At 35.4% G+C, this 20,641-nt stretch overlaps 2 protein-coding genes across 7 annotated transcripts in view; one reads left to right on the top strand and one right to left on the bottom strand.

Moving 5' to 3' along the window:
- trpa1b (transient receptor potential cation channel, subfamily A, member 1b) overlaps positions 1–20,641 on the bottom strand; it is a 347,938-nt gene that overhangs the window by 293,078 nt on the left and 34,219 nt on the right. The window contains exon 4 of one of the 6 annotated variants that reach the window (XM_087308524.1): positions 14,164–14,355. The exons of the other annotated variants lie outside the window; for them this stretch is intronic. The gene's annotated coding sequence lies outside the window, so the exon portion shown is untranslated. The remainder of the gene's footprint in view (positions 1–14,163; positions 14,356–20,641) is intronic. 6 annotated transcript variants of the gene reach the window in all.
- The window catches only part of kcnb2b (potassium voltage-gated channel subfamily B member 2b), a 199,766-nt gene that overhangs the window by 156,430 nt on the left and 22,695 nt on the right, over positions 1–20,641 (top strand). The window lies entirely within an intron of this gene.

Here is a 20,641-nt window from a genome sequence, read left to right as displayed (position 1 = left end):
ATACACACACACATACACACACACTTATAAACTACGGACAATTTAGCCTACCCAATTCACCTGTACCGCATGTCTTTGGACTGTGGGGGAAACCGGAGCACCCTGAGGAAACCCACTCAAAGGCAGGGAGAACATGCAAACTCCACACAGAAACGCCAACTGACCCGAGGTTCGAACCAGCGACCTTCTTGCTGTGAGGCGACAGCACTACTTACTGCACCACTGCCTCACCCGTCATAACGTATTTATTAGAAACAAACAATAAGGCAAGACTTCAACCACCTTAAAAAGAGATTTGTTTTCTTCCATTCATATGCATACGTACAAGTAGATCATCTCTGTCTTATGATATAAGTGTTGTTGTATGATATAAGCCCTATTCATAGATGCGATGTTCATAAGCAGGATCACTGGCAGAGCTCAATGGCTGCTGTGGCCGGTCTGGAATTTGCGTCAGCAGCTCTCAAGATTTGTGTAAACAGTGTCAAAGCTCTGAGCCGCAGGAGAACAAATGACGCCTGAAATCATGATTGACTGCAACCTTTCAATTGTTTCTTAAGACATGCAATGAATGCCATCATCATGAAAGAACAATACACACTGAATCTGCAGTCTGCCAATGCATAATGTTATTGATTTGTAGGTTTATGATGGATTTACAGTAAGACAAGCATAATATTCCCTCAAAAATTCTCTGACATCTCTTAAACAAAGGTAATGCACATATTTCTTAGTGGAAATATATATAAAAATATATATATAATTGGCAAAATAATTTGTATATAACTTTCACAATATGCACTGTTTTAAAGCAGCTTCACACACACACAAAATAATGTTTATCATAACTGTGCATGTTTATATTGGTGATCTAATCATCTCAGTTATCCATGATTATTACAACTGGATGTGCTAATTTCAGCTTAGGCTAATTGGAAAAATGAGCCTTTGCCCACAATTTGTAGGATTGGGGGAAAAATCAATTTCCTAAATGCATTGTGATGCAAACTTGGATGATTCTGAGTCAATTCACAAAATGTCAAAAATCGTTTTTCTTTTAATTGCTAATATGATGATGAAGAAATGCAAAACTCTAAGTGTAACAGCTGGACAGTGAAAGATGCGTTGTGGCGGTGCACAAAAATCTCATTTCAAATCATATTCAGCCTTAAAAGCTAGTGTATGGAAAAGGATTGGGTATCGTTTGGGTTTATTTTGGTACCGGTGCTAAATCGATACTTTTAAAACAGTACTGGTGCCAAAACGGTGCCTGAACCGATACTTTTGAGCTAAAAAACCATCCATGGTGGATGACTCTACACAAATCTTTTATTTCACAAAAAAAAAATACTTTTATTATTTTAACTGAATGATATAATTGAGTTCAAAGTATAGATCAACTCACATATTATATATTTGAATTGCATTAATATAGTTAGTTTGATTATTTGTTTGTTAGCATGAATTTAAGATTTGCATTATGCAATTAACATTAGCTTACTAATAACCTGTGGAAAGGCTGTCATCAAAACCAGGGAAAAGCTTTTTTTCCTAGGGTTGGGCTGGTAACTACGTTTACATGGACATCAGTATTCTAATTATTTTCCTTAATATGAATAAGGCAATAATATGATTAAGGTGTCTACATGAATTGTTTTTTTCAATGTTCCATTTATGGTCTTGTTTTACATGTTATAGCACATAGATTGATTATTGTCATTGCGTCACCACACTATTCGCATGTCCTCCGGAGTTTCATGTAATTTCGTGTATTTTATTTTATTTTTCATTATTAATTTTTCGACTTTAACTGCAGTTTGGCAGTTTCACTGCTAGAAGAGTTGTTTTAATGTAATTTTGATAACACACGACGAAAGGAAACCAAAAAAAAAACTCTGCATTTCATGGTGTCTGTGGTCCTTTAAGGTCAAATCAAAATTGCTGTTTAGACGATAGACTCTTAATCAGATTATTGTCTTAATTATATTAAAATTAGAGTATTAGTGTCGATGCAAACGTAGTCAGTGAAAGTGCCAAATGATGTTGCATGCTGTCAGAGACAGTGCATTCTTCCGGCTTTAAGTTGATTCCATGCGCCCTCAAATGTTTCATAAAGTTTTATGTTTTTTTCCCCTTACATGCAACTTTTGTAAAGCATCTGCTTCACATTGATGTGTCAGAATCCTTGCTTGTAAAATACAGCAGTCCTTGCCACAGCACCAGTGGCATGGAAATTCACATGCTGATTCAGTCTGGTGCATACTGGTTACATAGGTACCGGTACCCAACCCCATGATGGAAGCACTTTTACATGCCAAATCATTTTTTTTAATTAAAGGTCTTGGAAAAAAAGTAATTATGGGTCATTTCACGCTTTAAAGGTAGTGAGATAATAACTAAATCAGTATTAAAACATAAAATGCATAAATAATTGTTTTATAATTACATTGCAGCCCCAGAATCATAATCAAATCAAACTGGTATCCAGAAATTACCACACCTAACAATTTGCAAAACATTAAAAAAGGTTTGCACGTTTCATGTGACAAATCCACTTGAGCGCACTGTCTACATTTTTGAGAATCTGAAATAAGTTACTAAAGGATTCATTTTGTGTTGTTCCATAGTCTGTTGAAATTCTTGATTGTTATTGGCTGAAAGATGTGCAATAAAATCATTTAAAGCAGTGCAAGTTCCAGTCAGTTTTGATCATAGTTTGAAATAAATGTGCTCCTGCATCCCAATTCACATACTAGCTGTCCTAAATAGTATTTGAAAATAGAATTAGTATGTCTCAAACTTATATGTTGAAAATTGTTTGCCAAAGGTTTCGGTATGGTGTACTATTTCCGTAAGAAAAATCAGTGTAGAACTGTCCATGGTTTAATTGCTATTGCCCTCAATTTATTACGCATTAATTGTGAGAATTCAATTAGAACTTTATCTCTGTGAAAAACTGTAAATCAAACTACAAACCTGGCAGACGCATGAGACTAACCATCATTAATATCAAACCTTGTTTTTTTTTCTGTATGTATTTTCTGTAATATAACTTTTATTGTTTTATATTTCACCTGCAACAATGTGAACTTAATAAAAAAAGACATATTTAGACATTAACTTTTGAATGCATAATTATCCAAAAACCTGAGGAGATATTTCTGCATGAAAGACTCACGAATGGCAGATTAATATGTTGCTGCATTTCCTATATTTTAGGTAATTAAATATGAAAGAAATGTGGACGATGTCTTGATATTGACAGGGGATGTAACTAAACATCATAACGGTCCATTAATATTGAAGTAACATGTCCCAAAGTTTGAACCCTCTTCTGTTACATGCTAAAAATACTAATCACCTTTAGAACATAAGTATGCAAATTGACTCTAGTAGTAACCACAGACACTCAGTGACAGTTCCCAGAGCCTCCATTCATCTGTGTAATCTTGAGGAAACCAACATGTGCTTTACCAGGGAGCCAAAAAGGATGAAGCAACTCACAAATATGCTCCAAAGTATTTGCAGAGATGGCTACATGATATATGAGTTATTAGATATATTTATGTTATTGGAATGCATGCCAGAAAATGTGTCTATATAGAGATAGATAGGTGAGGCAAACATATTTAATTACAAATTATAGACAGTGTTAGGTTGTTTTGTGTTTTAATTTATTAGTGTTGTGCAAAGAACTGCTCAAAAAGTATCATGTAATCATCAATAATACTGCAGTAGTTATTATTATTGTGAAAAGGAACAAAAGGTGTTGGTGTCATACTGCCTCATAGTGTTCATTCTAACAAGAAACTGATGTCAATTGTGTGTTCTTTGTTGTTTGTATCTGTATGATGCTGTTTTGTTACATAAAAATGCAGGCCAAAATGCATAATTCCTATGAGACTGTGTTACCTTATTTGATAGTAATAATAATACATATAATTTTTAAATGGGGAAACCAAAAAGTGCAGTGTTGCCGAAAACCAGGTACAAAGTCGAAAGGAAATACATGAGACAGTGAGTTTAAAAATTTTAACAAGCATATAATGACTCCAGGTTATTTCAGCAGCAGTGCTCCTAACATAGCATTCAAATATAAAATACACTGTTTAGCATTTAATGGCTTCAATTTACTATTTGCAAACTAGACAAAGTATTTAACGGTGGGAAATGTTTAAAGAATCATGCAGTGTTGCAGTTTTTAAAGGACTAATATTAAACAAAGGGACCTCACTTCTTACGGGGAAAGCATTAGTTTTAGTACACTAAACTGTGACATGAACCAAAAATATATTATATTATATTATATTATATTATATTATATTATATATGTATCTTTCTTGAGTTTTATGCACATTTTAGACTGCAAAGGTTAAGTAGTTAGGGTCGTAGCTTGACCAGGAGGCCTTTCACACTGTCCAAAACATTTAGTACTAATGAATTAGGTAAACTAAATTGGCTGTAGTGTGTGAATGGGATAATGGGATATCTGTTTCTTCATTGCGTCAGGAAGGGCATCCACCAGTAAAACATGTGCTAGAGTAATTAGTGATTAATTCTGCTGTTGCAACCCCTAATAAAGCAGGGACTAAGCCAAACAAAAGTGAGTGATTGTGTCAGTTAGTGAGTGTTTCAGCCTTTATGACATACTATATTTCAATATATTTTGAAGAATGATTTAACATCTTTTGTCCGCATACATGGTGATTTTTTAAGGAGTCTGTTGGACTTTTTCCTCTGGAGGTACAGAAAATGTAATATTTTTAAGAACATTTAGCTGTTGAACACTACATTTGTCCATGTTATTTGTTTGATTTTTGTCTATATACACAGTGCAATTCAGTGAGGTTGACTTTTTTTTTTTTATACATTTCTTCTGTATCTACTATCTAAGCAGTCTACTGTATGACTTTTTTCTGTTCCTTTTGAGGAACAGACAATATATTTTAAAAGCACATTTAAACTTTGGTTATATATATTAAAAGTTGTTAGTAAATATAATAAATTTGTCCACATTGCACGTAGTTACGCATTTATACTTCTGCATGCTGTTTGTGTTGCTCTGCAATAACACTTCCGAAACACTAGCTGGCAGTAGGTTATGAAGTGTTTCTCTGTATTGAGTTTCTTCACGGGTGTTCCTTAATGTAACACGCTTCCTTAATGTACAAGTAACTAAAACTCACTCTTTCATAGGTGGAAACCGGCAAACATGCAACAACTTTAATCACAAAGTAAACACAAAACAAAAGTTTACATCTAGTGCTTCTTCACGGGACTGGACACTTGAAAACATTCATTCCATCAGCAGCGCCCACACTCGGCACAGCTACCAAGCTGACCAATGACAGAGCTTGCGCAGCGTGTCGTTGTATCGGGTAGTTACAGTTTTTGAGAGATGCGCTTCAGCGTCGGTGTCAGCCATGGCGTAGAGTAAGGTCTGTCTGCGGAGTGTAAGGGTGCTTTTACACCTGCCTTATTCAGTTCGATTGAATCGCACTAGAGTTCGTTTCCCCTTTTGGTACGGTTCGTTTGGGCAGGTGAGAATGCAGCAATCGTACTCGAGTGCGCACCAAAAGCGGACCAAATAAGCGTACAGAGACCTGCTTGAAGAGGTGGTCTCGGTACGCTTTTAAACGAACCCTGGAGCGGTTCGTTTGTGGTGAGAATATGATCCGTACTAAAACAGGTCCAACCACAAAAAGTACTGCGCGTTTTGGATTAATTCAGCGGCCGTAGGCTGATGTGCTGTGCATTATGGGATATGGAGAAAAAATATTTGTTGACAGCGCTTTACCAACAGAGAGAGAGAGAGATGGGAAACATTACCTGATGGATCGTTGGTAATATTTCTGCAAGATGACCATGTTGCAGTTTAGCTAAATTAATTCACGGCTCCTCCTGAAGTGACGAGCGATGCATTAAACACTGTTTTCCAGCCGTGGCCGCGCTTTATTTTCGTAATGTATTGTTTGTCTAAAGCAGGGATACAATCAGCCAGCGCAGTCGTCCCTCTAGAGTAAAAGGTTTTGTTTACCTGCGGGAGTTCACTGGCATTTTCCCGCACATGAATTTTGACCAATCAATAAGCAGTTTAGGAAATATGTTTAACAACATCTGGCCAATGAGAGATGTGGATTTTGTCAGATGACTGCATTTTGGTTCGTTTCAACTGGTTCAGACCAAAGCCAGCAGTGTGGTGTGAAAACGACCCAAAGACGGCAGAAGATGCAACAATGTATCATTTATTGCGCTTGGTCCGAACCAAATGAAGCTAACTACAGATGTGAAAGCACCCTAAGACAGGGCCAAGACATGAAGGGGTGTAACTTGTAGTATGTTAGAGGCCTAACTTGAAGTTAGGGAGACCCACATCAGAACTATGTTGTGGCCAAGATGGTTGTGTATGCCAGTTAATAATGTTTACACCTACTCCACACCCAAAACCAACTATCACAGCTATTAACGTTTACACCTACCACAACCTTAAGTCCAACCATCATCATTTTTAATGGTTACACCCTCCCTAACCCTAAACCCAACCATCACAGTTATTAACCTCTACACCTTCCCCAACCCTAAACCTAACCATCACAGTTATTAACATCTCAAGCTAATCCCCACCTAAGCCCAACCATCACAGCTATTAATGTCTATACCTACCACAACCCTAAACCCAACCCTTATCATTATTAGTGTTGATGGCGAGGGCTAGTGACTGCATAAAGACTATGCTGGACTATAAGTGTGCACTTGATGCAGAAATATAAATCAGCTTTCACGCAGCGGATATTCAACCTAGTACTGGAAAACATCCATACACACATTCGCACACATACGCTCATTTACTACACCCAATTTACCTATTCTGCATGTCTTTGAACTGAGGGGAAAACAATGTGAGGAGCACCCGAAGGAAACCCACGCGAACACAGGGAAAGCACGAAAACACCATACAAAAATGCCAACTGGCCCAGTCAGGATTTGAACCAGCGCCTTTCTTGCTGTAAGGCCACAGTGCTAACAACTGAGCTAGGGCTGGACAATAAATCGATATCTATATATATCATATATATCACTATAGAATTTTTTTCAAGAACGGTGATATGATTTTTAAACCCATTTCTGGTATTTCGATATAAATTTGCATAAACGTATATATTTTATATATATTATATATATATATATATATATATATATATATATATATATTATATATATATATATATATATATATATATATATATATATATATAAGATCTTATACATTGTATCATTTGTCACTGAATGACTTTCAGTGCTCAGCCGTTAAGAGCATGATCATGTCACTTGCGTGATGACGTGCTGCCAGCGCTCAGCAGTTCGCTTCATCGCAGAAAGTTTTAGCTACAAAATGAGAGCCTGAATACAAATGTGACTAAACAAGCTTCCACAAGTAAGAATGCAGACGAATTAGCTAATGAGAGAGGAAAGTCTAATGCAGTGGTTTTAAAGTGGTTCGGCTTTTTAAGTTCAGATAATCTTATAGTTTCAGTGCTCTGCAAAATGTGCGGGAGAGTGATGCCGACTAGCAGCATGAACACTTCAAATCTGTTACACTCAATAGAACTGTGGTCGGGAACTTATGGCAAAAACTCACCATGCAGCTTTTGCGGCAAAGTACAAGCTAAGCGAAAGCCGAAAGAAGGCGTAAGGAACTCCAGCATAAACTGTAAACCTTTCACATGGTGAATAAGTCGAATTTGCTAAGTACGACAAATAAACTGTTTGCGGCAGTGCTGGATCTTGCTCCGTTAAATGTCAGACATTTATGTTTTGCGTCTTTTGTGTGTGGTGAATACCTGCATGTGTGTTTATGTGAGAGAGAGACTGTGAAAAAGTCCAAGTGAAAAACAGCTAGCAAAGCTGTGTGCAGTGTTGCCAGATGTTGCTGGCTGATTCCAGCCCAAAAACTATCCAAAATCCGCCGAAATGCAAAAATAACTGCCCAATCAAATTCAAAACTGCTCCATTGGGAAACCGCCCAATCTGGCAACAATGGCGGAGTGCATTGTGTACGCGCGCACACGCATAAAGGTAGTCACTTTTGTCTAATCAGCTTTCTTACATTTACAATCAGTCTTATTGATCGGTGATTGTTGTTTAGCGCCCAGTGAGCAGCGAAAATAAATAATGACATAGTGGCCTGCTAAATAACGTATGTATTTTCAAAAATGCCAGTACTTATTTTTTTAAACCAGAGTAAATTGGATAATGAGTCTAATCAAGAGAAGATGAAACTGCACCCTCCGTGTAGGATTTAAATCAAACTTCGCTCATCAACACGTGAAAATACACCTATAAATTACTTGCATATACTATGTTCAATACATGTATAAAACTTGCTGATATACATGTAAACTTGATGTATGCATACCCCCACATACATATAAACTTGATCCTTGCGTACACCCAAATTAACACTCACATACAAACCAGCTGCATGCTGGTATAGCAGTCGAGCAAACTTACAAAATAAAATTCTCAAACTTATTTATCAGGAATCTGGTTATTGCAAAGCTGATGAAATAGAAAGAATGTGATTAACAGAAGTATTAATTCTGTTCAATAATGAAAGTGTGTTGTATAAAATAATATAAAATATTGGTCTATATAAATAGACTATATAAAATATATAAAAACTATTTTATGTTAAACCTTTTAATATAATTAGGTAATTATACACAAATATAAATAGACAGATTTAACCCTTAAAGGATGAAAAGCAACCAGAACTATGAATATACTCATCTGTTTGTAAAGGCTAAATACAAATAAAAAGTGAACATGATTTTTTTTTTGTATTTTTGTATTATTTTTTTTTTTAAAGTTATAAGAGCCTGGAGGTATTATAGACTTTGCAAATTCAGTTTGCAGACATTTGTAGGTACAGACATCTATTGTGTGCATTCTTGGCAGTTTTCCTAGCTTTTTAATTTTGTCCATATCAATATTCATATCAATTATATTGTATCAACCAAAATTAAGAAATATATTGTGATATAAATTTTTTACATATCGTCCAGCCCTACACTGAGCCACCGTGCTGCCCTATTTTGAAGAATTTAACTATATTTTTTATATAAAGTGAAAGTCAGTACGGTCCAAACAATATTTATCCTTGCTGGCTTTCATTTCTTGAAAATAAAAATTCCAAACCTGTGCGATTTTATTTTTTTCATTTCTTTAGGGGAACTATTATCTGAGGAACATTTCAACTATTTTACTTCATATAGTGAAAGTGGACGAGGATCCAAACAACATTTCAAAATCTCTTTTCCTAAATCTTCCATCTAGGGGTTCACTTCATAAAGCACATTATTTATATCTTGGGTGCTAAAGTTTGCCAGCCAGCAGAACTCAGTAGAGACTGTGCTGATGTCAGTGAAAGTAAAAGTTTTTTATCAGTGACTCTAACAAGTTTACGCTGAAGCCTCATTGTGAAGGACACAGATAAATGGTCCCACAACAACCTCCTGCTTCTCAGCACTTCTTAATTTGGCCTCAAGCACTCCCTAGATCCCTAGACTTGTCTCGAGTGAGGTGAAACGGCTGTTAGTATGTAACATTCAGGACATCAGCCATCGTAATAGTTGTTAAGTAATAGTTGGACTTATGTAATTTCTGAATAACTCTGTCAGAGCGAAACAGAGTCTTAGTCGCTATCAGGACAGGAGCATTCATACACTCCGTTCTGTCTGAGGACATTTCGGGATGACTCTAATAGGATTTCCCATTCTATCTTTGGTAAGGATGTATGAGGTTAACAGGTAATGCATTCTTTCCATGCCAGAGGAGTGGAATCTGATGTACGGAAACATCTGATGTCATTTTCTTCCACTACCTTAGCTCTAAGGACTAAATGACTTTGCATGGGTTTTTAATGCAGTAGATTGTGTCTCTGAAATCTGACAGAGCTCCATTGTCAGGACTTCTCTTCTAAATGTCAAAATTATTCTGTGTGCTCGCTCTTATTTGAATGAATTAAAGTAAATCTCCCGTGAAGAGAGAGGGCACAGCATCCAGCCACCCTCAAGGACACTTCATAAAAATATAGACACAGACAGACTGTAGAACATGCAGTTTCTATCTGTTTTCGCAATGATATTTTAGTAGTTTTGTAACGGATCAGAATTGGCTCTAATATGCTCTAACGATCTTGATTTTACCTCAGCAGTCATGCCAGAGATAATTTGCAGGTGGCTGCATTCAGTTTTAAAGCAGGTTTTCCCATCGCTTTTAAAGATGAAGACACCTACATCCAAAAAATCTGGATTCCACACATTTCCTTTGTGTTGTCCCAACACAAATCAAGTTAAAGGTGCAGTAGGTGAATGTATTCAAAAGCATTTTTTGTAGTGCTGGTTAAAAGTCTCTTCACAGTCTAATAGTAATGATTAAAGTAAATGACCTAAATGTATTTATATGTATTTTTATATTTTGGGTAAGGCATAAAACAACAAAATGTTCATCCAAATAGTTGGGCCGACATCTCTCACAATTCCGATAAGTAACTCAATCTGTCTGTCAGCAAATGCAGATTTGAACAACTGCGCAGCTGTTTGTATGCAGCTCCGCCGACCGTTGCTCATTCACGAGAGAGAGCAGATCGGTAAAAACTTGCTGAATCAAAGCTTTTTAAAAACCTGAATGAATATTGGAGTTACCTTTGCACGCTGGAGAAAGAATGACACAATGGCTGAATGATTTCTTCTAGACAGGTAATGTTCTGTTTTAAAACTGTTTTAGCTTCACGCAAAGCTGATGTAACGTTAGATGTTGTGAAGCCACTAAAATCTTCTGATGAAAGATTGATAAGACTATTTTCAGTTTCATAAGGGAACTTTTACAGCATCGATAATGTAGATTTTAAATTAAATTAAAATCTAAAATTTTAAGATTTTAGAGGTATTTAAGTAAATACCGCTAATCCACCAAGTCTCTCCCTATATTGTTTACCATGCAACTCTAAATATTCGCTATGAAAAAGCATTTTAGTTTGGCTTCCACGCCGCCAGACAAGCACTAGTCACTTGTAACACATGAGAGAGGGTTCTTTTGCTGTGCTTGTGTTTCAGGAGACGTGGCTTTAGACGGCAGGGGAGGGACTGTAATTCAGAGATTTATGCTAAGCTTTTAGCATTGTGGAAGATCACCTACTGCACCTTTAACTGAATTGTGTGTACAAATTTAAGTCAATAGAACATAAAACAATTACATTGTCCCATAAAACAACTAGACAATTGTGTTTAGCTTGTTTTAGATAAGGAGTTTGAACAAGCAGCAAAAACCTTTTTTGAGTGTGTATGAGACATTTGAGGAGTTATGAGGTCTGTTCAAGCGCCTTACGCACATTTAAATGGCACCTATTGTACCTTTTTCTTAAGATTTAAGTCCTAAGTATGTGTCTGTAAAGTTTTAGCTCAGAACACCTATCACATTAGTCATTATACCTTTAAAATATTGAAATTTTCTGCCCTGAACACATTGTAGCTGTTTTTGTTGTCTTTGCCTTTAATGCTAGTTATACCATGGATGAAGTGTAAATGAGCTGTATTTTTTATTTTAGTGTAACTGTTCCTTTAAGCAGTAATAGCACATTGGTTTTACTGCAAAGGAAACACCCCCACAGAACAGGCCATTGATCTGGTTGAAAGAAACACGCGTCTTTTCTATGCAGATCACAGCCCGTTTCCCTCACAATGCCATTCATGAAAGGGAGATCCATTTGTCCGCTGTCATGGCAATGGCAAACACCATCATCACCACAATGGCGGGATGCCTTTGTCTCAAGAATTCATGTCTTTATCGGGCTATCAGGCTAATGCAAACTGAGAGCTTTTCATTAAGGCAAGACACTGCAGGTGAATACAGTGGGGTAAAAAATAAATACTTATCACCTCTACAGTTATTGCATACACTACTGATTAAGAACTAACTGTAACTAATGCAGGGTTCTACACAATTCATTCACATTGTCCTAACACAAATCCATTAGGTTAACGTAACTAGTTTAAGTAGATTGAACATAAAACATTTAAGTTTTCCTAAAAAGCCTCCAGAATTGTGTTGTTTCAGCTCATATAACATATTTTCAGCTCATATCATATCGGTTGTTTTAGCTTCTATCATAACTAGTTTGAACAAGCAGCAAAAATCTTTTTTCTGAGCGCTGAAAAATATTTTTGTACACGATTTCTAAAATAGTATGCTTTATGCAAATGAGACATTATTTATAAAATATGCACTAGTTTGTATACAGGTCTAGCAGAAAAAAATCTGAACAGTGGATCTTGTCTGTTTTTTTATGTATTTATTTACTTTAGACTTGTTTTTTTTTTCAGGTATAATGTCTGAAATTGATGGCTCAGTGCAGTGGAAAAAGCCCAAAATCGGAAAAATTAAGAGGTCCATAAAAAAACGATGCCATTGCCTGCAGTGTCTAGCCTTAAACACACACATCCACAAGTGGCGATCCAGACTCGTTTCATTTGAAAATGACCCTGCGCCTTTAATATCCTCTAGAATCACCTTCTATAAGCATAATTTCTATCTGTTTCAGCTAACTAAAGTACAGGATCTGAAATGAGTATGACAATTGCACTGCCAGATAAGAATCAGCTTGTTTTTCTCTGCGTATGTTAATTAATTTGGGACTGACTGCTGAGTACACAGCTTAATAAATGTATTCATGAGAACATCATTTGAATGGATCCCATTTAAACCTGATTAAATGTGGCTATACAACTGCTCTTTTTTATTCCCGGTGGACATACAATATTCACAGGCTCAGCAAAATAATGCTTACGGTGTGTCATGCCGTGAAACTCATTTTAAAGATAAGAGAATGTTCACCAAGGGCTCCTCTTATCGTATAAACATATTTCAGTCATTTTAGGGGGATGGGTTCTGCAAATAAGAGAAAGCAGGTCTACTGCCAATAATTATAGATGTATATAATAAATAGATTTTTGTAAATAGTGTAAATAGTTGTTAATAGTAAATGTTACTTTTTCTTTTTTTTTTCTTGATTTGTCCAAAGGCAGAGCAAAACTATTTGAATGCTATACAAGAATGTCATTTAACAGTAAATTGTTGCTTGAATAAAAATAACTGTTTAAATTAGCATTTTAATGCCATTTAAATGTAATATTATCAGTAAAAGTTTTAATGTAAGCACATTCTGTGTTACTAAAGTTCAATTTTTACTTTTGTGTCGAGTACCTTTTGTGATAGTTCTGGCATACCCTTCACATACCCATGAGTACCCTGATGCAGACCTCTCAAAAAACTGTAACTACACGTTGCGAAGATGCAGAAAACAAGATCAGTGATTGGTCAGCTTGGTAGCGATGACGAGTGATGCAGGTGTTTATAAAGTTTAGTATTGTGTTTAGTTTATGATTAAAGTCATTGAACATTTGCAGATTCCTGCCTCTTTCTTGAATGAGTGTAAGTTTCTTCTATAGTACCAGCGCACACATTTCCAGTGTAAACACAAAACACTGACTGAGAAAATCAGCAAAGTGAAACAAAGAAATCTCACTGCTTCCTAGTGTTTCAGAAGTATTATTGTCAGGGCAGCACAAACAGATCGCAGACGTAAAAATATTCACGTCATCCGCTACATGCACTGTGGGGTACGGCTAAAATCCAAACAGAAGTTTAAATCAGGGCTTGATCCACTCATTAGATGCCAAAACTAATCATTTCTATAGTGCGATGATTTGGTTTGTTTAGTGACCACTGGTTATGATGTACTGACTGTTTTCTGACATCAATTGTCATGGTAGCATAATATTGTGAAGGAGGCAAGACAGGTTTTGGCGAGGGAGGTGTTACATATGTGCAAGTAGAATAACATGGCTAGGGGAAGTAAAGTAGAACCAAAGCTGCCCCTCATTCCAAACCCCCACCGCCAATACGTGACATCGACCTAAACTGAGAAGAGGATATGACAATCATATTCAAACCAAAGTGTGGGACCAGTGTAGATTCACATTCTTAGGTTTACTCTTATAGTTGCTGACCAGCTTTTTGCAAGTCTCCACTTGTATTTTTGCCCATTCATCTTTAGTGACGAGCTTCAGCTCTTTCATGTTTAAGGATCTTCTTGCCACCAACCTGATCTTTAGCTTCCTCCACAGATTCTCAATTGGATTTAAGTCAGGACTCTGGTTAGGCCACTGCAAAAAGTTTTTTTCTGCTAACAACTTCTTCACCCCTTTTGCAGACTGCCTGATGTTGATGTGGAGAATTTTGATTTATTGCTCCTTTTTCATGGTCCTTTTTACTGTTATTAGGTTCCCTGGTCTGCTGGCAAAAAAAACCCCAAAGACATTAGGTGCCTACAAGCATGTCTGACAGTTTGGATGGCATTTTTAGGGTTGAAGGCTTCTCCTTTTTTATGGCAAATGAAGGTTGCATCCCTGTGGCCAAACAATGCAATTTTTGTTTCATCTGACCATAAAAAAGAAGACCAGAAATCTTCTTTGTCCAGGTGAGCATTTGTAAAGGTCAGGCGGGCTTTTTTCTGCCTTCAATGGCGCAATCTATTTCAGTTACCTCAAAATAGCAAAGCGCCAACCAGCTAGCCCAATAGGTGCACAAATAGGCACAACTGCATTTGCTATTTAAGCAATGTGGCGCCGGACGCGAAAATGACTACTGCATCACGTTGAATGAAGCAAATAGCACTTAAGTCACACCTGGTGCCGCATTGCACCCGGTATATGATAGGGGCCAATTTGTGGAACGTGCGATTCATTCAATTCCACAGTCTAAACTCTCATCATTCTTTTACATGCTTGAATGTGACCAGCCTATAAAAATCCATAAGTGTAAAGTGTAACTTCCCGTAGTAACCACAAGTGTGACATTCCAGTCATTTTGACAGCATGCAAAGCCATAAACCTTTGGCCTGGTATTTTCACACTTTCGCATTGTCGACTGCAGCCACCCTTCCAAACAATCTAGGAAAAATTTCCAAAGTTATTTCTGTCAGACAGCTTTACTTTAAGACATTAAATCCATGTCCGCCTCTCACTTGACACTTGTGCCGTGAGTATGCGGGTTTTCAAATGACTGTTGTACCTCAATTTGACAACTTGACTGAATCGCTCAAGTCTGAAATAACCTCCATAATGCTTGAGGAATGATACGAAAGATGTCAACCTACTGACATTCAGTGTTACCTCTCAGGAAGACTGTTGTGAATAGAGCTTCTAGCGTGCCTAAAACAACTTTAATAGAAAATGATGAGACAAGTCGTTCTTCCGTGCAGCGTATTCTCAAAGGGCAAACAATCTTCTGCATACATAATTCAGCTTGAAGGACAGCTACTCAAAGAGCGTCAAAGAAGAAAGTCAATGCAGGAATTTAGCTCTTTATCTGATGGTGCTTTTGCTAAACTACCTAATAAGAAGATGAGAGCTTTCTTTTACACATCAGCAGAAAGAGACACTAGGAAAAGAGTTTGCTAAATTACATTTGGTAAATCGGGCTGCATTGAGATAAATGAGAAGAGTAACATATATTTATAGAAGCTTGTTTCCGCCACAGGATAAGAATAAAATAATGACTTTTTCATCTAATCATCATTCTGACATTGTTTCTTGCAATACTAATTGCATTTGCAACAAATAAACTAAGTATCTATTTATACAGCAATAATGTTTAAATGCTTTTAAACTTTTGTGTAAAAAATAGGCTGTTTTCAATCACATGGTTCTGATGACAAACAAAATTCAGATGGAGGGCAGAAAGTAAAAAGTTGAATTGGAGACATAGAGGAAAGGCTGTTTTTGCGATTTATACCATATTTCAAGGGAGATATAAATGTAAAATAACCACATATGTTGGGCATAATCCTGATAATCATGAAGATGGCCGAGTCCACAAGAGTGGACGCACAGTCTTCATTATTTATTCATTTATTTATGTTTGTAAGGGGATAAGTGCTCCTCAATAATAACCCGTCTAGTTTTGTCGGAAGGGTTGCATTTCGGTTTTCTGTCGATGAACTTACTATCAACAAACATTCACCGTTGTTGCACATCTCGATGTTTACAATACAGTTGTTTATTCCACCAGAATGCCAGTAAAGACTGGTTTATTGCAAAACAAGGAGATTTCATTGCAGTGATTACATGGCAGTGTACATTATTTATATTCTCCTGGATTTTGTATAAGTGAACATTAACATATTTATACACATAGCTAGGCAAGTAGATAATCTTTATTTGTGGTGTCAAACAAATTATCGCGTTCAAAATAGTTTTTACACATGGATGTATTGAATGAATGTTTATTATGTGCCGTCTTTTTTCCGTTTATCAGCCAGTTTCTTGAACTTTCACCCCTTTATGAGCTAAAAGTTTTGGAAGTCTATAAAAGCTGTTCGGCATTTCTTATTTTGGCAGTTTTAAACAATTATAAACAACATAAAACAAACATTTTAATGTTCTGATAGCAATTCTTATGTAGAAGAACCACTTCCTGCCTTCCATCTGAATTTCATGCATCATCAATGATGTCATAAACTATGAATGAAGTTTTTGAGAAAAATCCTTTTCACACATCTGTAAAATGACTAAAAACCCTTTATTACGCTATTCAAGCTAGTATTTGGTTACTGTGTTTCGCAAAACATGTATTTTTGTAATATATTTAGTTGAAAACGCTTTCAATTTAATAGATTATGCATTTTTATGTTTGTATCTAGCAATTTTGACTTTATTTCTCGCAGTTCTGAGGTTACATCTTGCCACTGTTACTTTTTTCACAAAACTCTAATAAGGAAAAATAAGTCTGATTTACAACCTTTTATCTTATAATTCAATCTTATATACACCTAAGATTTATAGTGTAGTTTAATTTCTTTAGTAAATTATATATAATTTTTGATCTTGTGTTACCAGCCATTTCTTTACATTTGACTTTGAAATTGTCTAGTCGTTTCTGAGAGAAAAAAATTTCTACATCCTTTTTTTACATATTAATTTTGGGGGAGCTCAGCTTTAAGCTTGTACAATTACTCATGAATATTAGCATTTGCATCCTTCCTTTGTGCTTATTTATTTCCAATTTTTTATCTCGCCAACCCCTGGAAAGGGAATGAGATGCTAAATCCTCTTGACATTAAATGCCTGTATCTGGTATCAGGATACAGAATATCAATAGGAACTTAAGAGTAATTGTTACATTAGCAGCAACAATGACTAATAAAATGAAATCAGTTCTCAATCAGTGCAGCCAGTGATCAGAGAACGTGCCTGGCTATGGAGATGCATCCATAAATCTTATGGTGCTTAAAATTTATGGTTATATTATTTATTTATTTATTTCGGGTATCCAATTATGTTTTATATTCATCAGTGCCTATTCTCTCTCTTCTCAAAGCACATGATCACATTGAGGACAGGATGTTTTGTAAGAATAAGTGAGAATAGATTCAACCTATTTTGATTTATTGATTAAATTAAATTAAAAACTTTAATTAAAAAATGATCTGATATACATGGAAAGCATTATAAATTCAAGAAAGGTGTCGATTTGAATGTTTTCAATAATTCTTATGTATATAAAATATCAAAATATGGGAGAAAGGAGGTTTTATCGACAACACAGAGCTTTCAAAAACATTGTGTTACTAGATTTTCTAGTAATGGGAATAAAACAACCAGTTAAAATTTTTGTTTTTTGTTTTGTGTTAGTCATTTTACATTTCATACAATGTTGTCATAAATAGCAATAGGGAAATTGATATTATACACAAAATTAAAATTAAAAATTCCAAATTTGGCAGCATGTTGGCTCAGTGGTTATCAGTGTCGCCTCACAGCAAGAAGGTCTCTGGTTTGAGTCATGGGTGGGTCCGTTGGCATTTCTGTGTGGAGTTTGCATGTTCTTTCTGTGTTTGCATGGGTGTTCCAGTTTCCCCGACAGTACAAAGACAAGTGCTATAGTTGAATAAAATAAACTAAATTGGCCGTAGCGAGTAAGTGTTGTAAATGAGTGTGTATGAGAGTTTCCCAATACTGGGTTGCGGCTTGAAAAGCATCCACAGCGTAAAACATGCTGGAATATGGCATTTTAAATAAATAACTTAATATCTATATTTATTAAAATGTATAAAGAAAAATGTGGTCACACTAAATATTCCAAATAAATGTTTAAATACTTCTTTCTGACAAATGGGTATAAGTGGTTTGAAAGACTGGCAAAATATACCATTTAAAATGAAAATGACAGTGATCTGAAAAAGTTTTTCCCTATTACTGATTGTTTTTCTTTATTTTTTGCTACATGTTAGTCCGATTTTCAGATCATCAAACAAAATTAAATATTAGTCAAAGATGACAAGACAACACATCATACTAGGCATGGGCTGGTATAAGATTCTGACGGTAACCTTGCAAAAAAATATCATAACTTCATGAAATCTTGGTATTGGATTATTGCTCTAAAATATATTCTTATAAAATGTCTGGGTAAAAAAAAAAATGTTTATTTTTTTAAAATATTTATAATATTTTGGAGCAGTAAACATGTCAGGCTAAATAATAAAAATGAATCATTGACTTCTACTGTCTTCATTAGTTTCAAACACACAGATTTCTTTACAATTTGAAATTACATCTTTGGATATCTTTTCTGCTTAACATACTGTTGGCATAAAAAAAGTAATTTAAAAATCTTACACACACCTTAGGAAAGGTATTACAGAAAATTTTGGCGGCTTTAAAACCTGGACTTTTTCAAACTGCGATATACCTTGAAAACTGATATCGCCCCATGCCTACATCATACAGTTTTAAATGATGGTTATTATTATTATTAAGGGAAAACAAAATACAAAAATGCATAGCCCTATGTGATAAAGTGTTCATTTTCTTTTCGTCTTAGTCCCTTTATTAATCCGGGGTCGCCACAGCGGAATGAACCACCAACTTATCCAGCACGTTTTTAAGCAGCAAATGCCCTCCTAGCCGCCACCCATCTCTGGGAAACATCCACACACACTCATTCACACTCATTCACTACGGACAATTTAGCTTACCCAATTCACCTGTACAGCATGTCTTTGGACTGTGGGGGAAACCGGAGCACCCAGAGGAAATCTACGCAAAAGCAGGGAGAACATGCAAACTCCACACAGTAATGCCATCTAACCCAGCTGAGGCTCAAACCAGCAACCTTCTTGCTGTAAGGCGACACCACTACCAACTGTGCCACTGTGTCACCTATTTCTTTTTATTTCTTATTTTATTTCTTTTTTATTTTATTATTTATTTTATTTGTTTATATATGTATTTGTTTATTTATTTTTTATTTTGATTTGTTTTATTTTATTTTATTTAATTTTCCACTGGTATCTGCTCTGTACTAGTGTGACTATTGAAACAGTCATTTACTCTCCGGATGCACATGAAAGCACAATTCAGAGAGACACAATTTAATCAATGTTCATATAAAAACCTGCAAGCTCTGTATTCAGCAGCGCATCTGTCATAAATGTCATGGGGACGATTTGCAACAGTGATTGCATGGAAGATGATGGGGCAGAATTGAGACATATATACAAAAAGAGGAAATAAACAGAGCCCGATTCCATTACTGATAATCATGTCATTTCTAGTCGTCGAATCTTAACATCTTAATCGCACGTCTCCGGAAAAGGGATGTGAGATTCTCTCTGCATTATTTTGCATTTCTGCTCGGCTCCTCCTGCAGGTTCAATAACTGCATACAGTAGTAGGTGCAAAACAAAATTGTAAATGACAGTATTTGTACAGTACGATACAGTAATGTGACAGCACAAAATCCTGCAATGCATTTGAGCACTGACAACTTCAAGTTCAAATCCATACCGACTTAGTTTTCTTATTTGTGCTGCTATTGTTGTCGCTGTCACAGAGCTGTATTACACAAAAGTTAGATTGTATTTCAGTCTTTATATTACACTAAAGGGCAAAAATAATTGTGTAAAAATATTGCAACATTTTTAAAAGTTGCTGTTTTTTTGTTCTTGAGAGAACATGCCTTATGTGTTTTTTATAATCAGTATTTATTTGAATAATAAAAACAGTAATATTACATTTTAAGTGGATCAAATAAGTTAATCAAAGAAGTCCTAAGACAAGAGCGAGGAAATATTTTTTTAGGACAACTCTGAGGAAAGGATTTGATCCACTTTAAATATATTTTAATAGTGTATTATTAATGTTATAGACGCTCATTTTCTATATTGATAAATTTTTAAGTTTTACACTATTACGCAATGCTTTAGAAATTATTCAAAAATGCTGATTTGTTGCTTTAAATAATATTTTTAAATGTATTTTTAAATATGTTTAGTAACACAAAAACCTTTTCAGGTTATATTATATTGTGTTATTATATATTTATTAATTAATTATTTAATTAATATTTTTATTTATTTACTTAGTTACCTACTTATAGATTATTTTAATTATTGATTGATTAAATTTTTTATTTATTTTTTAATTTTTTTCAATTATTTGAGAGTTAAAATGAATGAAACCCCACTTCCACCTGATAAGTTTACACACTTTATTAGTAAATTTGCAATTAAAATGTG

Source organism: Danio rerio, chromosome 24, assembly GCF_052040795.2.
Source record: "Danio rerio strain M-AB ecotype USA chromosome 24, GRCz13ab, whole genome shotgun sequence".
In the NCBI taxonomy this organism is placed as follows: Eukaryota; Metazoa; Chordata; class Actinopteri; order Cypriniformes; family Danionidae; genus Danio; species Danio rerio.
Note: the sequence above shows the minus strand (reverse complement) of the source record. Positions and strands in the feature narration are given on the sequence as shown.